General features: G+C 45.0%; 2 protein-coding genes and 18 non-coding genes across 20 annotated transcripts in view; all 20 read right to left on the bottom strand.

The window, feature by feature from the left end:
• LOC126457036 (uncharacterized protein K02A2.6-like) overlaps positions 1–19,109 on the bottom strand; it is a 432,608-nt gene that overhangs the window by 126,813 nt on the left and 286,686 nt on the right. The gene's annotated exons all lie outside the window — the stretch shown is intronic.
• LOC126457037 (hemolymph lipopolysaccharide-binding protein-like) overlaps positions 1–19,109 on the bottom strand; it is a 480,588-nt gene that overhangs the window by 256,898 nt on the left and 204,581 nt on the right. The window lies entirely within an intron of this gene.
• Trnal-caa (transfer RNA leucine (anticodon CAA)) lies at positions 143–258 on the bottom strand. Its single transcript has 2 exons — positions 221–258; positions 143–188 (listed from the first exon to the last, which is right to left on the bottom strand). It is a non-coding gene; the product is annotated as a tRNA-Leu (tRNA).
• On the bottom strand, positions 961–1,076 carry Trnal-caa (transfer RNA leucine (anticodon CAA)). The gene is made up of 2 exons: positions 1,039–1,076; positions 961–1,006 (listed from the first exon to the last, which is right to left on the bottom strand). It is a non-coding gene; the product is annotated as a tRNA-Leu (tRNA).
• Trnal-caa (transfer RNA leucine (anticodon CAA)) lies at positions 1,771–1,886 on the bottom strand. The gene is made up of 2 exons: positions 1,849–1,886; positions 1,771–1,816 (listed from the first exon to the last, which is right to left on the bottom strand). It is a non-coding gene; the product is annotated as a tRNA-Leu (tRNA).
• Trnal-caa (transfer RNA leucine (anticodon CAA)) lies at positions 2,581–2,696 on the bottom strand. Its single transcript has 2 exons — positions 2,659–2,696; positions 2,581–2,626 (listed from the first exon to the last, which is right to left on the bottom strand). It is a non-coding gene; the product is annotated as a tRNA-Leu (tRNA).
• On the bottom strand, positions 3,399–3,514 carry Trnal-caa (transfer RNA leucine (anticodon CAA)). The gene is made up of 2 exons: positions 3,477–3,514; positions 3,399–3,444 (listed from the first exon to the last, which is right to left on the bottom strand). It is a non-coding gene; the product is annotated as a tRNA-Leu (tRNA).
• Positions 4,217–4,332, bottom strand: Trnal-caa (transfer RNA leucine (anticodon CAA)). The gene is made up of 2 exons: positions 4,295–4,332; positions 4,217–4,262 (listed from the first exon to the last, which is right to left on the bottom strand). It is a non-coding gene; the product is annotated as a tRNA-Leu (tRNA).
• Trnal-caa (transfer RNA leucine (anticodon CAA)) lies at positions 5,035–5,150 on the bottom strand. The gene is made up of 2 exons: positions 5,113–5,150; positions 5,035–5,080 (listed from the first exon to the last, which is right to left on the bottom strand). It is a non-coding gene; the product is annotated as a tRNA-Leu (tRNA).
• On the bottom strand, positions 5,845–5,960 carry Trnal-caa (transfer RNA leucine (anticodon CAA)). The gene is made up of 2 exons: positions 5,923–5,960; positions 5,845–5,890 (listed from the first exon to the last, which is right to left on the bottom strand). It is a non-coding gene; the product is annotated as a tRNA-Leu (tRNA).
• Trnal-caa (transfer RNA leucine (anticodon CAA)) lies at positions 6,663–6,778 on the bottom strand. The gene is made up of 2 exons: positions 6,741–6,778; positions 6,663–6,708 (listed from the first exon to the last, which is right to left on the bottom strand). It is a non-coding gene; the product is annotated as a tRNA-Leu (tRNA).
• On the bottom strand, positions 7,473–7,588 carry Trnal-caa (transfer RNA leucine (anticodon CAA)). The gene is made up of 2 exons: positions 7,551–7,588; positions 7,473–7,518 (listed from the first exon to the last, which is right to left on the bottom strand). It is a non-coding gene; the product is annotated as a tRNA-Leu (tRNA).
• Positions 8,283–8,398, bottom strand: Trnal-caa (transfer RNA leucine (anticodon CAA)). The gene is made up of 2 exons: positions 8,361–8,398; positions 8,283–8,328 (listed from the first exon to the last, which is right to left on the bottom strand). It is a non-coding gene; the product is annotated as a tRNA-Leu (tRNA).
• Positions 9,105–9,220, bottom strand: Trnal-caa (transfer RNA leucine (anticodon CAA)). The gene is made up of 2 exons: positions 9,183–9,220; positions 9,105–9,150 (listed from the first exon to the last, which is right to left on the bottom strand). It is a non-coding gene; the product is annotated as a tRNA-Leu (tRNA).
• Trnal-caa (transfer RNA leucine (anticodon CAA)) lies at positions 9,923–10,038 on the bottom strand. Its single transcript has 2 exons — positions 10,001–10,038; positions 9,923–9,968 (listed from the first exon to the last, which is right to left on the bottom strand). It is a non-coding gene; the product is annotated as a tRNA-Leu (tRNA).
• Positions 10,741–10,856, bottom strand: Trnal-caa (transfer RNA leucine (anticodon CAA)). Its single transcript has 2 exons — positions 10,819–10,856; positions 10,741–10,786 (listed from the first exon to the last, which is right to left on the bottom strand). It is a non-coding gene; the product is annotated as a tRNA-Leu (tRNA).
• On the bottom strand, positions 11,551–11,666 carry Trnal-caa (transfer RNA leucine (anticodon CAA)). The gene is made up of 2 exons: positions 11,629–11,666; positions 11,551–11,596 (listed from the first exon to the last, which is right to left on the bottom strand). It is a non-coding gene; the product is annotated as a tRNA-Leu (tRNA).
• Trnal-caa (transfer RNA leucine (anticodon CAA)) lies at positions 12,361–12,477 on the bottom strand. The gene is made up of 2 exons: positions 12,440–12,477; positions 12,361–12,407 (listed from the first exon to the last, which is right to left on the bottom strand). It is a non-coding gene; the product is annotated as a tRNA-Leu (tRNA).
• On the bottom strand, positions 13,180–13,295 carry Trnal-caa (transfer RNA leucine (anticodon CAA)). Its single transcript has 2 exons — positions 13,258–13,295; positions 13,180–13,225 (listed from the first exon to the last, which is right to left on the bottom strand). It is a non-coding gene; the product is annotated as a tRNA-Leu (tRNA).
• Positions 13,990–14,105, bottom strand: Trnal-caa (transfer RNA leucine (anticodon CAA)). The gene is made up of 2 exons: positions 14,068–14,105; positions 13,990–14,035 (listed from the first exon to the last, which is right to left on the bottom strand). It is a non-coding gene; the product is annotated as a tRNA-Leu (tRNA).

Below are 19,109 nucleotides of genomic sequence, written 5' to 3'. Positions count from 1 at the left end.
AACAGTTTGGTTGCCGTAGGTGCGCTTGTGTTTGATACCAATTTTTGATTTCACTTAGGAGAACACGGCCAGTATCGTGCTGTTGCACTTTACAAAGGATCTCAGTGATACACAGGGTGCTCCAGAGAAGCGACAAAATCTGTGTCAGGAGTGGGATTCGAACCCACGCCCTCATTCGAGGACCAGAAGGCTCTAGCTGCTACTGCAGCCAAGGTTTTTCCTTGAGTCTGGCGCCTTAGACCGCTCGGCCATCCTGACACTTGATTTGATGCTCCTCGTTTGTTCTGTTAGAGAACTTACAGTTGATGTTGTAGTAGCATCCACGTTGCCACAGTACACCGGCATGAGTTCTGCACCCGCTACACGTTCGCCAGGCGCAGCCGCACAAATATAGCGCAGAATGTACCACCAAAAGAGTTTCTCAAATCCGTATAATCACAGCACTCAATACATTTTGTTCGAAACTAAGTCGTCTGTTACAGACATCAGAGATTAGACAGAATGCAGAGGTCTATCTGTCGAGTAATATCTCAAGTTTTTTTCACGTTGTAATCTCCATAAAGTAATATTTTGAGTATATGAATTTATTCCGAGTTCTCTGTATTTCATCAGCGACTGTTATTGTACAGAGGATGTACTGGTCAGCCTGCACTGTTTCCTCACACTGTCGTTAGCACTCTGCATCTCCAGACAAGAGTCGTTTTCATACCACAAGTGTCCCTTTTGACGTGTTTGCGGCTGTGGCGCGGAAGTAACCTCACGAGGGAACGTCGTATTTACAACCAACACTCTCTGTTTGTAGCTCACACTACCGAAGAAACAGTTTGGTTGCCGTAGGTGCGCTTGTGTTTGATACCAATTTTTGATTTCACTTAGGAGAACACGGCCAGTATCGTGCTGTTGCACTTTACAAAGGATCTCAGTGATACACAGGGTGCTCCAGAGAAGCGACAAAATCTGTGTCAGGAGTGGGATTCGAACCCACGCCCTCATTCGAGGACCAGAAGGCTCTAGCTGCTACTGCAGCCAAGGTTTTTCCTTGAGTCTGGCGCCTTAGACCGCTCGGCCATCCTGACACCTGATTTGATGCTCCTCGTTTGTTCTGTTAGAGAATTTACAGTTGATGTTGTAGTAGCATCCACGTTGCCACAGTACACCGGCATGAGTTCTGCACCCGTTACACGTTCGCCAGGTGCAGCCGCACAAATATAGCGCAGAATGTACCACCAAAAGAGTTTCTCAAATCCGTATAATCACAGCACTTTTGTTCGAAACTAAGTCGTCTGTTACAGACATCAGAGATGAGACAGAATGCAGAGGTCTATCTGTCGAGTAATATCTCAAGTTTTGGTCACGTTGTAATCTCCATAAAGTAATATTTTGAGTATATGAATTTATTTCGAGTTCTCTGTATTTCATCAGCGACTGTTATTGTACAGAGGATGTACTGGTCAGCCTGCACTGTTTCCTCACACTGTCGTTAGCACTCTGCATCTCCAGACAAGAGTCGTTTTCATACCACAAGTGTCCCTTTTGACGTGTTTGCGGCTGTGGCGCGGAAGTAACCTCACGAGGGAACGTCGTATTTACAACCAACACTCTCTGTTTGTAGCTCACACTACCGAAGAAACAGTTTGGTTGCCGTGGGTGCGCTTGTGTTTGATACCAATTTTTGATTTCACTTAGGAGAACACGGCCAGTATCGTGCTGTTGCACTTTACAAAGGATCTCAGTGATACACAGGGTGCTCCAGAGAAGCGACAAAATCTGTGTCAGGAGTGGGATTCGAACCCACGCCCTCATTCGAGGACCAGAAGGCTCTAGCTGCTACTGCAGCCAAGGTTTTTCCTTGAGTCTGGCGCCTTAGACCGCTCGGCCATCCTGACACTTGATTTGATGCTCCTCGTTTGTTCTGTTAGAGAATTTACAGTTGATGTTGTAGTAGCATCCACGTTGCCACAGTACACCGGCATGAGTTCTGCACCCGTTACACGTTCGCCAGGTGCAGCCGCACAAATATAGCGCAGAATGTACCACCAAAAGAGTTTCTCAAATCCGTATAATCACAGCACTTTTGTTCGAAACTAAGTCGTCTGTTACAGACATCAGAGATGAGACAGAATGCAGAGGTCTATCTGTCGAGTAATATCTCAAGTTTTGGTCACGTTGTAATCTCCATAAAGTAATATTTTGAGTATATGAATTTATTTCGAGTTCTCTGTATTTCATCAGCGACTGTTATTGTACAGAGGATGTACTGGTCAGCCTGCACTGTTTCCTCACACTGTCGTTAGCACTCTGCATCTCCAGACAAGAGTCGTTTTCATACCACAAGTGTCCCTTTTGACGTGTTTGCGGCTGTGGCGCGGAAGTAACCTCACGAGGGAACGTCGTATTTACAACCAACACTCTCTGTTTGTAGCTCACACTACCGAAGAAACAGTTTGGTTGCCGTAGGTGCGCTTGTGTTTGATACCAATTTTTGATTTCACTTAGGACAACACGGCCAGTATCGTGCTGTTGCACTTTACAAAGGATCTCAGTGATACACAGGGTGCTCCAGAGAAGCGACAAAATCTGTGTCAGGAGTGGGATTCGAACCCACGCCCTCATTCGCGGACCAGAAGGCTCTAGCTGCTACTGCAGCCAAGGTTTTTCCTTGAGTCTGGCGCCTTAGACCGCTCGGCCATCCTGACACTTGATTTGATGCTCCTCGTTTGTTCTGTTAGAGAATTTACAGTTGATGTTGTAGTAGCATCCACGTTGCCACAGTACACCGGCATGAGTTCTGCACCCGTTACACGTTCGCCAGGTGCAGCCGCACAAATATAGCGCAGAATGTACCACCAAAAGAGTTTCTCAAATCCGTATAATCACAGCACTCAATACATTTTGTTCGAAACTAAGTCGTCTGTTACAGACATCAGAGATGAGACAGAATGCAGAGGTCTATCTGTCGAGTAATATCTCAAGTTTTGGTCACGTTGTAATCTCCATAAAGTAATATTTTGAGTATATGAATTTATTTCGAGTTCTCTGTATTTCATCAGCGACTGTTATTGTACAGAGGATGTACTGGTCAGCCTGCACTGTTTCCTCACACTGTCGTTAGCACTCTGCATCTCCAGACAAGAGTCGTTTTCATACCACAAGTGTCCCTTTTGACGTGTTTGCGGCTGTGGCGCGGAAGTAACCTCACGAGGGAACGTCGTATTTACAACCAACACTCTCTGTTTGTAGCTCACACTACCGAAGAAACAGTTTGGTTGCCGTAGGTGCGCTTGTGTTTGATACCAATTTTTGATTTCACTTAGGAGAACACGGCCAGTATCGTGCTGTTGCACTTTACAAAGGATCTCAGTGATACACAGGGTGCTCCAGAGAAGCGACAAAATCTGTGTCAGGAGTGGGATTCGAACCCACGCCCTCATTCGAGGACCAGAAGGCTCTAGCTGCTACTGCAGCCAAGGTTTTTCCTTGAGTCTGGCGCCTTAGACCGCTCGGCCATCCTGACACTTGATTTGATGCTCCTCGTTTGTTCTGTTAGAGAATTTACAGTTGATGTTGTAGTAGCATCCACGTTGCCACAGTACACCGGCATGAGTTCTGCACCCGTTACACGTTCGCCAGGTGCAGCCGCACAAATATAGCGCAGAATGTACCACCAAAAGAGTTTCTCAAATCCGTATAATCACAGCACTCAATACATTTTGTTCGAAACTAAGTCGTCTGTTACAGACATCAGAGATGAGACAGAATGCAGAGGTCTATCTGTCGAGTAATATCTCAAGTTTTGGTCACGTTGTAATCTCCATAAAGTAATATTTTGAGTATATGAATTTATTTCGAGTTCTCTGTATTTCATCAGCGACTGTTATTGTACAGAGGATGTACTGGTCAGCCTGCACTGTTTCCTCACACTGTCGTTAGCACTCTGCATCTCCAGACAAGAGTCGTTTTCATACCACAAGTGTCCCTTTTGACGTGTTTGCGGCTGTGGCGCGGAAGTAACCTCACGAGGGAACGTCGTATTTACAACCAACACTCTCTGTTTGTAGCTCACACTACCGAAGAAACAGTTTGGTTGCCGTAGGTGCGCTTGTGTTTGATACCAATTTTTGATTTCACTTAGGAGAACACGGCCAGTATCGTGCTGTTGCACTTTACAAAGGATCTCAGTGATACACAGGGTGCTCCAGAGAAGCGACAAAATCTGTGTCAGGAGTGGGATTCGAACCCACGCCCTCATTCGAGGACCAGAAGGCTCTAGCTGCTACTGCAGCCAAGGTTTTTCCTTGAGTCTGGCGCCTTAGACCGCTCGGCCATCCTGACACTTGATTTGATGCTCCTCGTTTGTTCTGATAGAGAACTTACAGTTGATGTTGTAGTAGCATCCACGTTGCCACAGTACACCGGCATGAGTTCTGCACCCGTTACACGTTCGCCAGGCGTAGCCGCACAAATATAGCGCAGAATGTACCACCAAAAGAGTTTCTCAAATCCGTATAATCACAGCACTCAATACATTTTGTTCGAAACTAAGTCGTCTGTTACAGACATCAGAGATTAGACAGAATGCAGAGGTCTATCTGTCGAGTAATATCTCAAGTTTTGGTCACGTTGTAATCTCCATAAAGTAATATTTTGAGTATATGAATTTATTTCGAGTTCTCTGTATTTCATCAGCGACTGTTATTGTACAGAGGATGTACTGGTCAGCCTGCACTGTTTCCTCACACTGTCGTTAGCACTCTGCATCTCCAGACAAGAGTCGTTTTCATACCACAAGTGTCCCTTTTGACGTGTTTGCGGCTGTGGCGCGGAAGTAACCTCACGAGGGAACGTCGTATTTACAACCAACACTCTCTGTTTGTAGCTCACACTACCGAAGAAACAGTTTGGTTGCCGTAGGTGCGCTTGTGTTTGATACCAATTTTTGATTTCACTTAGGAGAACACGGCCAGTATCGTGCTGTTGCACTTTACAAAGGATCTGAGTGATACACAGGGTGCTCCAGAGAAGCGACAAAATCTGTGTCAGGATTGGGATTCGAACCCACGCCCTCATTCGAGGACCAGAAGGCTCTAGCTGCTACTGCAGCCAAGGTTTTTCCTTGAGTCTGGCGCCTTAGACCGCTCGGCCATCCTGACACTTGATTTGATGCTCCTCGTTTGTTCTGTTAGAGAATTTACAGTTGATGTTGTAGTAGCATCCACGTTGCCACAGTACACCGGCATGAGTTCTGCACCCGTTACACGTTCGCCAGGTGCAGCCGCACAAATATAGCGCAGAATGTACCACCAAAAGAGTTTCTCAAATCCGTATAATCACAGCACTTTTGTTCGAAACTAAGTCGTCTGTTACAGACATCAGAGATGAGACAGAATGCAGAGGTCTATCTGTCGAGTAATATCTCAAGTTTTGGTCACGTTGTAATCTCCATAAAGTAATATTTTGAGTATATGAATTTATTTCGAGTTCTCTGTATTTCATCAGCGACTGTTATTGTACAGAGGATGTACTGGTCAGCCTGCACTGTTTCCTCACACTGTCGTTAGCACTCTGCATCTCCAGACAAGAGTCGTTTTCATACCACAAGTGTCCCTTTTGACGTGTTTGCGGCTGTGGCGCGGAAGTAACCTCACGAGGGAACGTCGTATTTACAACCAACACTCTCTGTTTGTAGCTCACACTACCGAAGAAACAGTTTGGTTGCCGTAGGTGCGCTTGTGTTTGATACCAATTTTTGATTTCACTTAGGAGAACACGGCCAGTATCGTGCTGTTGCACTTTACAAAGGATCTCAGTGATACACAGGGTGCTCCAGAGAAGCGACAAAATCTGTGTCAGGAGTGGGATTCGAACCCACGCCCTCATTCGAGGACCAGAAGGCTCTAGCTGCTACTGCAGCCAAGGTTTTTCCTTGAGTCTGGCGCCTTAGACCGCTCGGCCATCCTGACACTTGATTTGATGCTCCTCGTTTGTTCCGTTAGAGAATTTACAGTTGATGTTGTAGTAGCATCCACGTTGCCACAGTACACCGGCATGAGTTCTGCACCCGTTACACGTTCGCCAGGTGCAGCCGCACAAATATAGCGCAGAATGTACCACCAAAAGAGTTTCTCAAATCCGTATAATCACAGCACTCAATACATTTTGTTCGAAACTAAGTCGTCTGTTACAGACATCAGAGATGAGACAGAATGCAGAGGTCTATCTGTCGAGTAATATCTCAAGTTTTGGTCACGTTGTAATCTCCATAAAGTAATATTTTGAGTATATGAATTTATTTCGAGTTCTCTGTATTTCATCAGCGACTGTTATTGTACAGAGGATGTACTGGTCAGCCTGCACTGTTTCCTCACACTGTCGTTAGCACTCTGCATCTCCAGACAAGAGTCGTTTTCATACCACAAGTGTCCCTTTTGACGTGTTTGCGGCTGTGGCGCGGAAGTAACCTCACGAGGGAACGTCGTATTTACAACCAACACTCTCTGTTTGTAGCTCACACTACCGAAGAAACAGTTTGGTTGCCGTAGGTGCGCTTGTGTTTGATACCAATTTTTGATTTCACTTAGGAGAACACGGCCAGTATCGTGCTGTTGCACTTTACAAAGGATCTCAGTGATACACAGGGTGCTCCAGAGAAGCGACAAAATCTGTGTCAGGAGTGGGATTCGAACCCACGCCCTCATTCGAGGACCAGAAGGCTCTAGCTGCTACTGCAGCCAAGGTTTTTCCTTGAGTCTGGCGCCTTAGACCGCTCGGCCATCCTGACACTTGATTTGATGCTCCTCGTTTGTTCTGTTAGAGAATTTACAGTTGATGTTGTAGTAGCATCCACGTTGCCACAGTACACCGGCATGAGTTCTGCACCCGTTACACGTTCGCCAGGTGCAGCCGCACAAATATAGCGCAGAATGTACCACCAAAAGAGTTTCTCAAATCCGTATAATCACAGCACTTTTGTTCGAAACTAAGTCGTCTGTTACAGACATCAGAGATGAGACAGAATGCAGAGGTCTATCTGTCGAGTAATATCTCAAGTTTTGGTCACGTTGTAATCTCCATAAAGTAATATTTTGAGTATATGAATTTATTTCGAGTTCTCTGTATTTCATCAGCGACTGTTATTGTACAGAGGATGTACTGGTCAGCCTGCACTGTTTCCTCACACTGTCGTTAGCACTCTGCATCTCCAGACAAGAGTCGTTTTCATACCACAAGTGTCCCTTTTGACGTGTTTGCGGCTGTGGCGCGGAAGTAACCTCACGAGGGAACGTCGTATTTACAACCAACACTCTCTGTTTGTAGCTCACACTACCGAAGAAACAGTTTGGTTGCCGTAGGTGCGCTTGTGTTTGATACCAATTTTTGATTTCACTTAGGAGAACACGGCCAGTATCGTGCTGTTGCACTTTACAAAGGATCTCAGTGATACACAGGGTGCTCCAGAGAAGCGACAAAATCTGTGTCAGGAGTGGGATTCGAACCCACGCCCTCATTCGAGGACCAGAAGGCTCTAGCTGCTACTGCAGCCAAGGTTTTTCCTTGAGTCTGGCGCCTTAGACCGCTCGGCCATCCTGACACTTGATTTGATGCTCCTCGTTTGTTCTGTTAGAGAATTTACAGTTGATGTTGTAGTAGCATCCACGTTGCCACAGTACACCGGCATGAGTTCTGCACCCGTTACACGTTCGCCAGGTGCAGCCGCACAAATATAGCGCAGAATGTACCACCAAAAGAGTTTCTCAAATCCGTATAATCACAGCACTTTTGTTCGAAACTAAGTCGTCTGTTACAGACATCAGAGATGAGACAGAATGCAGAGGTCTATCTGTCGAGTAATATCTCAAGTTTTGGTCACGTTGTAATCTCCATAAAGTAATATTTTGAGTATATGAATTTATTTCGAGTTCTCTGTATTTCATCAGCGACTGTTATTGTACAGAGGATGTACTGGTCAGCCTGCACTGTTTCCTCACACTGTCGTTAGCACTCTGCATCTCCAGACAAGAGTCGTTTTCATACCACAAGTGTCCCTTTTGACGTGTTTGCGGCTGTGGCGCGGAAGTAACCTCACGAGGGAACGTCGTATTTACAACCAACACTCTCTGTTTGTAGCTCACACTACCGAAGAAACAGTTTGGTTGCCGTAGGTGCGCTTGTGTTTGATACCAATTTTTGATTTCACTTAGGAGAACACGGCCAGTATCGTGCTGTTGCACTTTACAAAGGATCTCAGTGATACACAGGGTGCTCCAGAGAAGCGACAAAATCTGTGTCAGGAGTGGGATTCGAACCCACGCCCTCATTCGAGGACCAGAAGGCTCTAGCTGCTACTGCAGCCAAGGTTTTTCCTTGAGTCTGGCGCCTTAGACCGCTCGGCCATCCTGACACTTGATTTGATGCTCCTCGTTTGTTCTGTTAGAGAATTTACAGTTGATGTTGTAGTAGCATCCACGTTGCCACAGTACACCGGCATGAGTTCTGCACCCGTTACACGTTCGCCAGGTGCAGCCGCACAAATATAGCGCAGAATGTACCACCAAAAGAGTTTCTCAAATCCGTATAATCACAGCACTCAATACATTTTGTTCGAAACTAAGTCGTCTGTTACAGACATCAGAGATGAGACAGAATGCAGAGGTCTATCTGTCGAGTAATATCTCAAGTTTTGGTCACGTTGTAATCTCCATAAAGTAATATTTTGAGTATATGAATTTATTTCGAGTTCTCTGTATTTCATCAGCGACTGTTATTGTACAGAGGATGGATGTACTGGTCAGCCTGCACTGTTTCCTCACACTGTCGTTAGCACTCTGCATCTCCAGACAAGAGTCGTTTTCATACCACAAGTGTCCCTTTTGACGTGTTTGCGGCTGTGGCGCGGAAGTAACCTCACGAGGGAACGTCGTATTTACAACCAACACTCTCTGTTTGTAGCTCACACTACCGAAGAAACAGTTTGGTTGCCGTAGGTGCGCTTGTGTTTGATACCAATTTTTGATTTCACTTAGGAGAACACGGCCAGTATCGTGCTGTTGCACTTTACAAAGGATCTCAGTGATACACAGGGTGCTCCAGAGAAGCGACAAAATCTGTGTCAGGAGTGGGATTCGAACCCACGCCCTCATTCGAGGACCAGAAGGCTCTAGCTGCTACTGCAGCCAAGGTTTTTCCTTGAGTCTGGCGCCTTAGACCGCTCGGCCATCCTGACACTTGATTTGATGCTCCTCGTTTGTTCTGTTAGAGAATTTACAGTTGATGTTGTAGTAGCATCCACGTTGCCACAGTACACCGGCATGAGTTCTGCACCCGTTACACGTTCGCCAGGTGCAGCCGCACAAATATAGCGCAGAATGTACCACCAAAAGAGTTTCTCAAATCCGTATAATCACAGCACTCAATACATTTTGTTCGAAACTAAGTCGTCTGTTACAGACATCAGAGATGAGACAGAATGCAGAGGTCTATCTGTCGAGTAATATCTCAAGTTTTGGTCACGTTGTAATCTCCATAAAGTAATATTTTGAGTATATGAATTTATTTCGAGTTCTCTGTATTTCATCAGCGACTGTTATTGTACAGAGGATGTACTGGTCAGCCTGCACTGTTTCCTCACACTGTCGTTAGCACTCTGCATCTCCAGACAAGAGTCGTTTTCATACCACAAGTGTCCCTTTTGACGTGTTTGCGGCTGTGGCGCGGAAGTAACCTCACGAGGGAACGTCGTATTTACAACCAACACTCTCTGTTTGTAGCTCACACTACCGAAGAAACAGTTTGGTTGCCGTAGGTGCGCTTGTGTTTGATACCAATTTTTGATTTCACTTAGGAGAACACGGCCAGTATCGTGCTGTTGCACTTTACAAAGGATCTCAGTGATACACAGGGTGCTCCAGAGAAGCGACAAAATCTGTGTCAGGAGTGGGATTCGAACCCACGCCCTCATTCGAGGACCAGAAGGCTCTAGCTGCTACTGCAGCCAAGGTTTTTCCTTGAGTCTGGCGCCTTAGACCGCTCGGCCATCCTGACACTTGATTTGATGCTCCTCGTTTGTTCTGTTAGAGAATTTACAGTTGATGTTGTAGTAGCATCCACGTTGCCACAGTACACCGGCATGAGTTCTGCACCCGTTACACGTTCGCCAGGTGCAGCCGCACAAATATAGCGCAGAATGTACCACCAAAAGAGTTTCTCAAATCCGTATAATCACAGCACTCAATACATTTTGTTCGAAACTAAGTCGTCTGTTACAGACATCAGAGATGAGACAGAATGCAGAGGTCTATCTGTCGAGTAATATCTCAAGTTTTGGTCACGTTGTAATCTCCATAAAGTAATATTTTGAGTATATGAATTTATTTCGAGTTCTCTGTATTTCATCAGCGACTGTTATTGTACAGAGGATGTACTGGTCAGCCTGCACTGTTTCCTCACACTGTCGTTAGCACTCTGCATCTCCAGACAAGAGTCGTTTTCATACCACAAGTGTCCCTTTTGACGTGTTTGCGGCTGTGGCGCGGAAGTAACCTCACGAGGGAACGTCGTATTTACAACCAACACTCTCTGTTTGTAGCTCACACTACCGAAGAAACAGTTTGGTTGCCGTAGGTGCGCTTGTGTTTGATACCAATTTTTGATTTCACTTAGGAGAACACGGCCAGTATCGTGCTGTTGCACTTTACAAAGGATCTCAGTGATACACAGGGTGCTCCAGAGAAGCGACAAAATCTGTGTCAGGAGTGGGATTCGAACCCACGCCCTCATTCGAGGACCAGAAGGCTCTAGCTGCTACTGCAGCCAAGGTTTTTCCTTGAGTCTGGCGCCTTAGACCGCTCGGCCATCCTGACACTTGATTTGATGCTCCTCGTTTGTTCTGTTAGAGAATTTACAGTTGATGTTGTAGTAGCATCCACGTTGCCACAGTACACCGGCATGAGTTCTGCACCCGTTACACGTTCGCCAGGTGCAGCCGCACAAATATAGCGCAGAATGTACCACCAAAAGAGTTTCTCAAATCCGTATAATCACAGCACTTTTGTTCGAAACTAAGTCGTCTGTTACAGACATCAGAGATGAGACAGAATGCAGAGGTCTATCTGTCGAGTAATATCTCAAGTTTTGGTCACGTTGTAATCTCCATAAAGTAATATTTTGAGTATATGAATTTATTTCGAGTTCTCTGTATTTCATCAGCGACTGTTATTGTACAGAGGATGTACTGGTCAGCCTGCACTGTTTCCTCACACTGTCGTTAGCACTCTGCATCTCCAGACAAGAGTCGTTTTCATACCACAAGTGTCCCTTTTGACGTGTTTGCGGCTGTGGCGCGGAAGTAACCTCACGAGGGAACGTCGTATTTACAACCAACACTCTCTGTTTGTAGCTCACACTACCGAAGAAACAGTTTGGTTGCCGTAGGTGCGCTTGTGTTTGATACCAATTTTTGATTTCACTTAGGAGAACACGGCCAGTATCGTGCTGTTGCACTTTACAAAGGATCTCAGTGATACACAGGGTGCTCCAGAGAAGCGACAAAATCTGTGTCAGGAGTGGGATTCGAACCCACGCCCTCATTCGAGGACCAGAAGGCTCTAGCTGCTACTGCAGCCAAGGTTTTTCCTTGAGTCTGGCGCCTTAGACCGCTCGGCCATCCTGACACTTGATTTGATGCTCCTCGTTTGGTCTGTTACAGAATTTACAGTTGATGTTGTAGTAGCATCCACGTTGCCACAGTACACCGGCATGAGTTCTGCACCCGTTACACGTTCGCCAGGTGCAGCCGCACAAATATAGCGCAGAATGTACCACCAAAAGAGTTTCTCAAATCCGTATAATCACAGCACTTTTGTTCGAAACTAAGTCGTCTGTTACAGACATCAGAGATGAGACAGAATGCAGAGGTCTATCTGTCGAGTAATATCTCAAGTTTTGGTCACGTTGTAATCTCCATAAAGTAATATTTTGAGTATATGAATTTATTTCGAGTTCTCTGTATTTCATCAGCGACTGTTATTGTACAGAGGATGTACTGGTCAGCCTGCACTGTTTCCTCACACTGTCGTTAGCACTCTGCATCTCCAGACAAGAGTCGTTTTCATACCACAAGTGTCCCTTTTGACGTGTTTGCGGCTGTGGCGCGGAAGTAACCTCACGAGGGAACGTCGTATTTACAACCAACACTCTCTGTTTGTAGCTCACACTACCGAAGAAACAGTTTGGTTGCCGTAGGTGCGCTTGTGTTTGATACCAATTTTTGATTTCACTTAGGAGAACACGGCCAGTATCGCGCTGTTGCACTTTACAAAGGATCTCAGTGATACACAGGGTGCTCCAGAGAAGCGACAAAATCTGTGTCAGGAGTGGGATTCGAACCCACGCCCTCATTCGAGGACAAAGAAGGCTCTAGCTGCTACTGCAGCCAAGGTTTTTCCTTGAGTCTGGCGCCTTAGACCGCTCGGCCATCCTGACACTTGATTTGATGCTCCTCGTTTGTTCTGTTAGAGAATTTACAGTTGATGTTGTAGTAGCATCCACGTTGCCACAGTACACCGGCATGAGTTCTGCACCCGTTACACGTTCGCCAGGTGCAGCCGCACAAATATAGCGCAGAATGTACCACCAAAAGAGTTTCTCAAATCCGTATAATCACAGCACTCAATACATTTTGTTCGAAACTAAGTCGTCTGTTACAGACATCAGAGATGAGACAGAATGCAGAGGTCTATCTGTTGAGTAATATCTCAAGTTTTGGTCACGTTGTAATCTCCATAAAGTAATATTTTGAGTATATGAATTTATTTCGAGTTCTCTGTATTTCATCAGCGACTGTTATTGTACAGAGGATGTACTGGTCAGCCTGCACTGTTTCCTCACACTGTCGTTAGCACTCTGCATCTCCAGACAAGAGTCGTTTTCATACCACAAGTGTCCCTTTTGACGTGTTTGCGGCTGTGGCGCGGAAGTAACCTCACGAGGGAACGTCGTATTTACAACCAACACTCTCTGTTTGTAGCTCACACTACCGAAGAAACAGTTTGGTTGCCGTAGGTGCGCTTGTGTTTGATACCAATTTTTGATTTCACTTAGGAGAACACGGCCAGTATCGTGCTGTTGCACTTTACAAAGGATCTCAGTGATACACAGGGTGCTCCAGAGAAGCGACAAAATCTGTGTCAGGAGTGGGATTCGAACCCACGCCCTCATTCGAGGACCAGAAGGCTCTAGCTGCTACTGCAGCCAAGGTTTTTCCTTGAGTCTGGCGCCTTAGACCGCTCGGCCATCCTGACACTTGATTTGATGCTCCTCGTTTGTTCTGTTAGAGAATTTACTGTTGATGTTGTAGTAGCATCCACGTTGCCACAGTACACCGGCATGAGTTCTGCACCCGTTACACGTTCGCCAGGTGCAGCCGCACAAATATAGCGCAGAATGTACCACCAAAAGAGTTTCTCAAATCCGTATAATCACAGCACTTTTGTTCGAAACTAAGTCGTCTGTTACAGACATCAGAGATGAGACAGAATGCAGAGGTCTATCTGTCGAGTAATATCTCAAGTTTTGGTCACGTTGTAATCTCCATAAAGTAATATTTTGAGTATATGAATTTATTTCGAGTTCTCTGTATTTCATCAGCGACTGTTATTGTACAGAGGATGTACTGGTCAGCCTGCACTGTTTCCTCACACTGTCGTTAGCACTCTGCATCTCCAGACAAGAGTCGTTTTCATACCACAAGTGTCCCTTTTGACGTGTTTGCGGCTGTGGCGCGGAAGTAACCTCACGAGGGAACGTCGTATTTACAACCAACACTCTCTGTTTGTAGCTCACACTACCGAAGAAACAGTTTGGTTGCCGTAGGTGCGCTTGTGTTTGATACCAATTTTTGATTTCACTTAGGAGAACACGGCCAGTATCGTGCTGTTGCACTTTACAAAGGATCTCAACGATACACAGGGTGCTCCAGAGAAGCGACAAAATCTGTGTCAGGAGTGGGATTCGAACCCACGCCCTCATTCGAGGACCAGAAGGCTCTAGCTGCTACTGCAGCCAAGGTTTTTCCTTGAGTCTGGCGCCTTAGACCGCTCGGCCATCCTGACACTTGATTTGATGCTCCTCGTTTGTTCTGTTAGAGAATTTACAGTTGATGTTGTAGTAGCATCCACGTTGCCACAGTACACCGGCATGAGTTCTGCACCCGTTACACGTTCGCCAGGTGCAGCCGCACAAATATAGCGCAGAATGTACCACCAAAAGAGTTTCTCAAATCCGTATAATCACAGCACTCAATACATTTTGTTCGAAACTAAGTCGTCTGTTACAGACATCAGAGATGAGACAGAATGCAGAGGTCTATCTGTCGAGTAATATCTCAAGTTTTGGTCACGTTGTAATCTCCATAAAGTAATATTTTGAGTATATGAATTTATTTCGAGTTCTCTGTATTTCATCAGCGACTGTTATTGTACAGAGGATGTACTGGTCAGCCTGCACTGTTTCCTCACACTGTCGTTAGCACTCTGCATCTCCAGACAAGAGTCGTTTTCATACCACAAGTGTCCCTGTTTCGCAGTTGGTACTATTTCGAGAGTTTTCGACGTTGTAATATCTTTATTTAAATTCTCCTTCGGCAACCATCCTACTATGCTACGCTTCGTGTTTCGACTTGGCCGACTTAGCTCGACTGACGCGAAAGCTGACGCTTTCATTTCGCCTTTTATGTACTTGGTTTGTGTAAGAAATGATTGTGAGAATCTGTCGTCGTAGAAAATTTTTATTCTTGATCTTTGGTTCGGCTGTATATGCCGCAGTACCTGTTCCTTCTGATATTCATTTACGTCCAAAGTACTTTGCACCGTTTTTCTTAGCAATAAGAGCCATGTAATATCGTAAGGATCTAACACCGCAGTTTGATAGAATTTCATGACGTCCGTCAGAAAGCATCCCTATACCGCTAAAAATCGATGTCAATCCCTCCCCCATCCTCAGTTGTACAAATTACCGCACCCGGTGAATCCGTGATGAAATTTGTCGACTAGACCACACTGAAGACATTTATCAGTAGCATGCAACGAAATTGGACGTAATTTTTTAATAGTAGCTATCGTATTGTTCTCCACCGTATGCCACGTTGTTTGTTTTTTTGCGCTTACATTCTCCCAAATTAACTTTCAGTTACAAGATGGGAATTTTGATTCAGCATTGTTGGATTTATCCGTTTAATGGCATTTCTGCAATAAATCACTGGTTGTTAAGAGCGTTTTTCTCAACCTGGCTTCGCTTACATAACTCGCTAAGAAGGAAGGTTCACGTTGGTTATATACTTTACTTGGAAGTTTATATTATTTGTGTCAGTCGGGTGATGAATACGTTCGAAGCAAACTACATGGAAAAGTCGTGCGGTTATGTTTTGTGGGTGGTTGGGTATGAGTCTGGAGGTTCATTTCAGGTAAAGTGCAGCAGCCTTTCATTGGATGTCAGTCAGGGTCAGGCCGCCGTCCGTCCTTGATTTTGTTAGCGTTTACAACCAGCTAAATTAAGTTCCAATGCCAAACAAATCTATTGGCTAGTTGCATCATCTTTCTCGCCTGTAAATGCCTCTGAGCACTATGGGACTTAACATCTGGGGTCATCAGTCCCCAAAAACTCAGAACTACTTAAACGTAACTAACCTAAGGACGTCACACACATCCTCGCCTGAGGCAGGATTCAAACCTGTGACCGTAGCGGTCACGCGGTTCCAGACTGAAGCGCCTAGAACCGCTCGTCCATTGCGGCCGGCTTTTTCGCCTTTAATTTTCATTTTAGAATACTCGTTTCTGGTAGCAGGCTTTGTAAAAGATGCATATGTTAACAGTTTTGATTTTTCATGTTACGTTCACGGCTCGCCGGATGATTTCTACTACGAGTCGCTGTGTACTGTTCGTTACTTCCTTCCAATTTTGTTGCCGCCATTTTAAATGGGCGTTTTTAGGGATGATGAGAAGCGTTTTATATTGTCCACTTTCTGGGCCTATGGTATTGTTCGATATTGGAACCTTCGCATGTTAATTTACTGTTTATCCTTTACAGATTCCTTGAAATTTTGGGTTAAGGTTGCATGGGACCATCAGTCATCGGTCCCTAGGCGTACACACTAATTAATGTAACTTAAACTAACTTACGCTAAGGACAACAGACATACCCATGCCTGAAGTAGGACTCGAACGTCCGACGGAGGAAGCCGCGCGAACCGTGACAAGGCGCCAAAGACCGCGCGACTACACCGCACGAAACATGTTAGTGTACATGTTGATCTCCATTTGGACCTTTGTGTTTCATCGTCACTCGTAGGACTCCGGTGACATCATCATTTTCTAGTGCAAAGCTTCACCTGATACAGATACACCTGGTAATCTACACTCCACTTTTTAGAGTAGCCAACACGCAAAGATCAACATCGGAAGAGTGCTGCTGTATGCTACCACTCACCTGAGGTTGATTGCTTCCGTCATTTGCCCGTTGATAAAGAATCTTGGAGTAATACATGCGATGATGTTTCGGATCACTTTAACTGCTCTGTAATCTACAACAATCCGTTTCGTGTACTAATGACTGACTAGATCGAAGGTCTTAGGAAAGTCGACGAACATGTGATTTTGATTGATGCAGCAATGGCTTTTATGCCCCTGATTTATGTGTTTGTGGTCATGATGCTTCTAAATGTGATACGTGACAGGCAATTTTTGGAAATTTGTACTAAGGTCTTATGGAACCAAACTACTTACAAGGGAACCTCCCCATCGCACCCCCCTCAGATTTAGTTATAAGTTGGCACAGTGGATAGGCCTTGAAAAACTGAACACAGATCAATCGAGAAAACAGGAAGAAGTTGTGTGGAGCTGTGAAAAAATAAGCAAAATATACAAACTGAGTAGTCCATGCATAAGACAGGCAAGATCAAAGACAGTATACGCGCCAGAGCGCCGTGGTCCCGTAGTTAGCGTGGGCAACTGCGTAGCGAGAGGTCCTTGGTACAAGTCTTCCCTTGAGTGAAAAGTTTAATTTTTTATTTTCAGACAATTATTATCTGTCCGACCGTCCGTCCGTCCGATGCGAGGTAACTGCGCCTTACTATGGGGACGCTCCACCTAAAGAAACATATGTTTTGACAGAGCACAGGGAAAACTGTGCGACTGTTAACTGTTGCATTCATTTGTTGCAGTTTATGTGACAAACTCTTATGTTTTCATCACTTTTTTGGGAGTGATTATCACATCCACGAGAAAACCTGAATCGGGCTAGGTAGAAGAATCTTTTTACCCATTCGCCAAGTGTACAAGAATATATCATACTTGTTTTCCTGTGGAGGAATCGGTTGACCTATGAACTTGCGATCAAATGTTTTCGGTTTCCATTGGAGAGGCACGTCCTTTCGTCTACTAATGGCATGGTTTTGCGGTGCGGTCGCAAAACACAGACACTAAACTTATTACAGTGAACGAACGGACAGATCAAAAATAAAGAAAGTAAACTTCACACTCTAGGGATGACTTGAACGAAGGATCTCTCGTTCCGCAGTTCCTCACGCTAACCACAGGACCACGGCGCTCGTGAGCTCACATTCTCCAGATGTTGCCTATCTTGCATATAGACTACTCAGTTTGTATATTTTGCTTATTCTTTTCATAGTTCCACACAACTTCTTCCTGTTTTCTCGATTGACCTGTGTTCAGTTTTTCAAGGCCTATCCACTGTGCCAACTTATATCTAAATCTGAGGGGGTTGCGATGGGGAGGTTCTCTTGTTAGGTCATCGGTCCCTAAGCTTACGCACTACTTAAACGAACTTGCGATATTGGCAACACACACACCCATGCCCGAGGGAGGACTCGAACCTCTGACGGGGGGGGAGCCGCACGGACCGTGACAAGGCGCCTAAGACCGCACTGCTACCTCGCGCGGCAGTGATTTTTTATTACCTTACAACCTATCAGCGTCATTCCAGTATTTATTGCCCTAGTTATAATGTTGTAATCAAAATTTTAACAGTGTTATATGCCGGAAGCTGTAGTTTATGTGTTGGCCTAGCGTTTTTGGTACTTGGATTACTTTACCTTATTTCAGTTATGTCTGTGCCTCTCAAGATATAATTTAGTAGTTTCGTAAGGATGGGCACAATGATATAAAAGAATTTGAAAAAGAATGCTGTAGGAAGGCCGTCCGGCTGAAGGGATATTTTTCTCTGCCTCGTGATGACTGGATGTTGTGTGATGTCCTTAGGTTAGTTAGGTTTAAGTAGTTCTAAGTTCTAGGGGACTGATGACCATAGATGTTAAGTCCCATAGTGCTTAGAGCCATTTTTTGAAGGGATATTTTTGCTGGGCTTCGGTGATTAATCAAAAAATTTCTTCACTTGCGAAGACCGCCAAGATTTCATCGTTTTCTTCTGCAGTGTCGTCTGCAATTGGCACCTGAATTATTTCAGACGCCAGACTTTTGTCAGTTGGGTGCGCGGAGTTCATGTTGTCATAGTAACAATGAAATTCTTGCACGACGGCTTTTTTTTTGCAACGAATTGGTCACCTTTCGTCGCAGCCAATTTTCTAATAAAAGTACGTGCATGGCTGGACGAGCTTTGATTAGGTGGAACTACGATCTGTTTCTGCTTCATTAACAGATTTAACTTTCGATTTACGTTTTAGGCGTCTAGTGGTGTGGCTTAATTTTAATCAGTTTTTCCTTTATCATCTTTATTTGTGCTTTCATATATTTCTATCATTGAATTTCATATAATTTTCTGAAGACGGCGTAACAAAATTCTGTGGTCCCTTTTTGACCATTTGCTTTCTGGCTATAGTGTGTGATTAAATAATCTCAATTTTTTTAGCGTCGGTGGTCCAGCACTCTATTTTAGTCCGGTGTATGATTATAGAGGGCAAACAAACGGTGCAAGCTGTTCTAAGGACTTCATCAAAGTCTGTGTCTTGGAAGTGTATAATATTTAGCATGCACTATCCCTCTGAGCCGTTTTGTTGGCTGCTTAACTAGATTTACTGTCACGGCGTAGGCACAGTGGTAGATGACACGTTCGCTTATGTGAGACGCTGCAAAAAATCTGTCGAG

The sequence above is a fragment of the Schistocerca serialis genome, chromosome 2 (genome assembly GCF_023864345.2).
Source record: "Schistocerca serialis cubense isolate TAMUIC-IGC-003099 chromosome 2, iqSchSeri2.2, whole genome shotgun sequence".
Classification (NCBI taxonomy): Eukaryota; Metazoa; Arthropoda; class Insecta; order Orthoptera; family Acrididae; genus Schistocerca; species Schistocerca serialis.
Note: the sequence above shows the minus strand (reverse complement) of the source record. Positions and strands in the feature narration are given on the sequence as shown.